Here is a 5,953-nt window from a genome sequence, read left to right as displayed (position 1 = left end):
CACCTATGTTAAAATGTGCATGAGTTTTTAATAACATAAAGAGAATACTTCCTATACAACCTTTGGAGAAAGTGAGAAATCACAATCTGTCTGAAAACTGGAAAACAAATGGAAAGAATCAAGCATTATCCTCTTTTCTATCCTCAGTGTAATTATTAAGAGAAATAGTCTTGGTTATAAGAATTGTTATACATGTTAATTGCAGAATAATGGAATTAGGATATAACCATTTTCTCCCCCTAATGCAATAGTGAATGTTTATAGATAATGATCATGAGTGGTTCCCCAAATCATTAGTAAAAAGTGAATAGAAACCTTTATAATGGATGAATCAAGCTAGTAACACCTGAATCCACTGATCAATATTAATATTTGAGTCTTGAGGGTGAGGGTTAGAAGGAAGAGATTGGGGGGAAAAAATGAAAACACTATGTGGATTCTAATGGTAAAATCCAGAAAATGGTAATTCTACAAGACAAAAAAAAACAAAAAACAAACAAAAAAAAAAACAACTTTTTTTCAAATAATAAATTGAAAGCAGGAAAAAGAAGGAGGGGGAAATTGATCAGAAATGAAGAGACTTCAGAGACATATCAACCAAATGCCATATGTAGAATTTTTTGGATCCCAATTGAAAAATATGAGCTGTATAAACATTTATGGGACAATATTTATGAGATATTTGGGGAAAATTTGAACATTCACTGGGTATTTGAGTATGTTATGGGATTATTGACAGTAATTTCAGGTGCAAAAAAATGACATTGTATTTATGTTAGAAAAGTAGTCTTATCTTTCTATATGTGGTTTCTTAAATGTTTACAGATGAAATGATATGGTATCTGGTTTCTACATACTCTGGGGAGGTACGGAAGTGGGTGGGAATATAAATAAAACAGGACTGACAATATGTTGAAAGTTATTAAAATGGGATGATTGAAATTAATGTTTGAGATTCCCCTCTTCCCCCTAAGTCTGTTTAAGACATCCCGGCAGACCCTAAAATTGTGACTTTCTATTTGACTCATGGGCTTCCATACTGCAAAGCCTTTTAAGGGATTATTTGGATAGTGATTATGTCGATGGGTGGCTCCATTTCCCCTCTGTAATTTAAGACAGGGTTTAATGGCAGCTAAAAAGTTATTGGCTATTTTAATTACATCCAGAAATCAGAATCTGTAGTTAAAAGAAACCATTAGGATTAACCACAGAAGTAGATGGATTTTTAGAAACAAGGTTGATTTTGACATCAACCAAATTGCTGCATATTAGATTTTTAAAATGTATCCATTTTTGTGCATCCAATGTTTGACACTTTAAATTAGGCTTTTAAAGTGAGTACTTTATTTTCATGGATCACTAATGAATAAATATGTGCAAGCTTATTTTGAGCAGCGATCCAAATTTTGTAGAATAACTAGACTCATTTTTTTCTTTTCCCTTAATATTTGGTCTTTTGCAAAGTAAGGCAAGTGAAAGGGATTTAGTTTCAGTTCTGCAAGTTAACCCCTTCCTGTTGCTGCTGACCAAGTCCAGCATCTAAAACTGTTGCCTTTCATGGACCAGGGGGGATTGTTATTGCTCTGTTTATTTTCTGCATTCATTGCAAGTTATTGGACTTGCTTAGTAAGATGACCCTTCTTCAAACAACGAAAACTCCAAATGAGTCAGTGTACATATGCTTTCCCACAATGGTAGGTAACATACAATAAGTTTTCTAAAATTAATTTTAAAATTAATTTGTATTTTTATCAAAATGATATGTGTGTATAGATATTACATATATACGTATATATGTATATATTTACATATACATATATATGTATATATATCTACATGTCCAAAAGTAACTGAAACTATGTTAACAAAACCCAATGGTTTCCCTTCCCATACTTCCTACAAATAAATTCCTTCCAGCCAAAGACCACCAGGAACACACCTATGACTGAAAGAGGTGGCTTATTATTTCTTGCAGTGAGGGAGACCACACACCATGGGGAACTGTGGTAAGTCTCTGTAAAAGGGGATTAGTAAAACCTACAGGATTTGAGGTTGTGTTAGGTGATTTGAGGAAAATTTAAGGAAGTTGGGTCTTTGCTCTGGATTGACTGCTGTTACAAACAGGGCAATTCTATAATTGCCTATCTTAATGAATTTTATCTAGGAGGGGCACCTACAGTGAGGCTAAGGCTGTAATTGGTAAAGAAGCAGCAGCTGCCCATGTTCTCCAGGAGAGAGGACATTCAGTCCATGTCATGGCTTGAACATTGCTCATGTTCTGTCTGTGTTGAGGCATGATTATGGAGGGGTCTTTTTTTTTTTTTTTTTTTTTTTTTTGTCTTGATCTATGAGCACCAATGTCATGTCTGATGTTGGTGTTCTGGGAGTTATGTGCAATGAGAGAACACCACACCTCCCAACTCCTGGATATCAGGGGCAATTCTCTTTCTCGTTCCTCACTTCAAGTCCACCTCTTTTAGTTCCTTCTCTGGAAATTTACAAATACGCATATTTTAGATCACATGCACAGGTAGGTCTCATACTGATTTCCTCCTATGTTGGATGAAGGTTTAGCTCTTTTCCACTGCCATCTCCCTGCTTATCTAATGGAGTTCTATCATAATTTTTAGTTAAATGAATATTTAGTGGGTTTTTTGTGCCTTTGTAAATATTATTCACGGTTGAGTATTGTAGCGAATTATGATGTTTTCCTTTTTTCTGTTTCTCTTGAAATTAAAACTGTTGCTTTGGTTTTTGTTGTTGTTGTTTTGTTTTTCATTTACTAGGTTACCTCTGTACTAATGATAATTCTTCCACCTTCTACTAGCTTCGCAGAACAATTTTCCATAAAGTCAACATCAGTTAATGTACCTAGACTTTTCTTTGTTCATGAATCCCAGGATTTCCAGGAGAGCCTGGACACCTCGCTGTCCTCTTGGGCTGGCTTTGCTCCAGATCTGCTGTACACTGTTGGGTTACTTCTTTGAGCTGTATTCCTTAGGATTTATGAAGGATTTTCTGTTTTCTAAATGTCTCTTTTTTGGTTCACTAACTTGTGGTAGAGCTCATCTTCCAGGACCATCAGGAAAGGTTGCATCTGCAGAGGGCAAGGAGCTGCTATACTTGCTTCCTGCATCACACTGCACCAGTGATGTCGATTTTAGGGGCATAGTTGTTTCCTTGAGGTCTCCCTCCACCATTACCTTGAAGGCACTCATCACTTTATTCCTCTGTTATGAATCTTACATCACCTCTTTTTCTTGGTCTGTCTCTTAAGGTAGAAACAAGTAGACCCTTTAGAAAAAGGGCATTGGAAGTAAATTTTTAAGAACTTGAATTAAGAAAATATCTTCTAATCTACTTTGGCAGGTGGTAGATAGTTTGAAGATAAAATACCAAGTTGGGATTATTTTTTCTTTGACATTGTAAAAGCATTGTTTCATTGTTTTGTTCCTTTGTTACTATTGAGGAAGGCTTTTGAATTCCTGATTCTTTATATAATTTGATTTTTTATTTTCTTCTCTAGAAGATTGTAGAAGTAGAATTGTCTGTGTCTCTGCCAATCTGAAATTTCACAACTGTGTTCTTTTACATGGATAAATTTCATTTTATCATGTTATCTCATTTCCATCTGGCATTTCAAGTCCCATTGTGATAAATGTTCTTAAATATTTAATTGGGATATCTGCTCTTTAATTTTTTGTGTTCTTACTTTCTAGAACACCTGTGTCTCAGATATTTGATATCTTGGATTGTTCCTCTAATTTTCTATGTATTCTATGCCCACCTTTTTTTCCTTTCATGCATTGCTTTCTGGGATATTTCTTCAATGTATTTTGTAGTCCTTTTTAAAATAGATGGCTTAAAAAATTTCTCCTACCATGTTTTCAATTTCGAAGAATTATTCACAGTTCTCTAGATGTCTTATTTTATAGCATCTTATTCTTGTTTCATGAATGTAATGTCTTCTCTTTCTGCTCTGCATATGTTCGTAAATACTTTTTACTATATTTTCTTCATCATGCATATGTCAGTTTCCTTCAGGTTTTTGTTTTTGTTTTGTTTTGTTTTGTTTTCTGTTTGTCTAGTGGCAGTGGTTGTCTGCTTATGACTAAATAGTCAACTGAATATTTGACTGTGTGAGAGAATTTATTGATTTTAATTTCCCTGTAAGGGAATCTCAGGAAACAATCTGTTGAGATGGTCAGATTCCTGCATGAAAGATAAGGGTCTGGCTGCCAAAGATACCAGAGCCCCAAGCAGATGAAGGGCCAAGGATTTCAGCATTAGATATTTGTTAGGTAAGCCATCTCTTCATCCTTTTTTTTGTTTGTTTCTGATAACTGTGCTCTACACTATGCTTGAAACTCCCATCAAGGTCTCTCAGTTTTACATTCTCCCAAAAACAAACTTCCAGATTTTGTTGAAAGCATAAAAAGGAAGATGTGCAAATGTGTGTAGCCATGGGGATGATGTAGGGTCTGACTGCTTCTCAAAGGGTTCTCAGTAATTCTCATTTCAGTCCTCACTCTTCAACCCCACCCCTGGAAGTTCCTAGTGGTTCCCATTCATTTGCCTTTCATGGGTTATTGTATCTCATTCCTTGGGTCTGCCAAATCAGAAACCACATGCATAATTGGTTCCCAGCTTCCAGTTATTGCTATTGTCTTTAATTTATTTTCCTGTTCTTGTATTTTAAGATTTTGGGCATTGTAGTTCTACTGAGAATTTAGTGAGGAAAAGTATTTGCATGGGCATCATCAGTAATGGGACAAGCAGAAGCAGAATGCAATGAGAAAAACACCTCATCATTTTTCTGATGCTATGGCCAAGATGTATAAACCTTAATCTAGTATCAATGAAATATCAGATAAACTGAAATTGAGCACCGTCCTACATAATAAATATCCTGTAACTTGAAGAGTGCCAAGAACATGAAAATCAAGGTAAAACTGGAGTACCTGGGTAGCTCAGTTGGTTAAACATCTGCCTTTGGCTCACATTATGATCTCAAGGTCCTGGGATCGCATCTGGTTCTCTGTTCAGCAGGGAGTCTGCTTCTCCCTTTCCCTCTGCTTCTGCCCCCTGCTTATGCTAGCATGCTTTTTCTATCTCTTTCTCTCTCAAATAGATAAGTAAAATCTTTCAAAAAAATAAAAAGAAAGAAGAAAGAAAGAAAGAAAGAAAGAAAGAAAGAAAGAAAGAAAGAAAGAAAGAAAGAAAGAAAGAAAGGAAAAGAAAATCAAGGTAAAACTGAGAAACTATTGTAAAGATGTGGCAAATAATGTATAAATATTATTCTAGAATGGATCCATTTGCTATAAGTGGCTTTACAGGAAAACTGGTCAAACTTGAATAGTCTATCAGGATTAGGTAGTAGCATTTTACTGATGTTAAGTTCTGATTTTGATGGTGGTATTGTCATTATGCAACAGAGTTCCCTAGTTTGTTGGAAATAAACACTTAAGTATTTGAAAGTGATTGACATCAGGTGAGCAACTTATTTCCTAATAATTCAGGGGAAAAAAGATCTTCGTATTAAAGTTTTTTTTATAAGCTTGATATTGACTGATAACAGAGATAATAAAAAAGTATATATATATTTAAACTATTATTTAATCTGGAAATCCAAGCTCATGTTTTCATCATTATGGGCTCTTGTACACAATGATATCTGCAGTAGTTCTAGAGGTAACTTATTAGCAAGAAGTGTAATTGTCAAGCTTTCCTTGTCTTCCATGTCTTGGAGCTTAATGTCGCTTTATTACATTTCTCTCTCTCTCTCTCTCTCTCTCTCTCTCTGGAGGAGTCTCATCCTGCTAAGTTTCCTGCCTTCAAAGTGCTATAAGAATTGCTATTTTCCGAACAGTAACATCATGTCCTATATTATTTTTGAGATCAGTTTATTGGTGCTGTCTTATTAAAGCACTATCATACATCTTTATCTCTTCAG

This window comes from Canis aureus, chromosome 24 (genome assembly GCF_053574225.1).
Source record: "Canis aureus isolate CA01 chromosome 24, VMU_Caureus_v.1.0, whole genome shotgun sequence".
Taxonomy (NCBI): Eukaryota; Metazoa; Chordata; class Mammalia; order Carnivora; family Canidae; genus Canis; species Canis aureus.
This window is presented reverse-complemented; position numbering follows the sequence as displayed.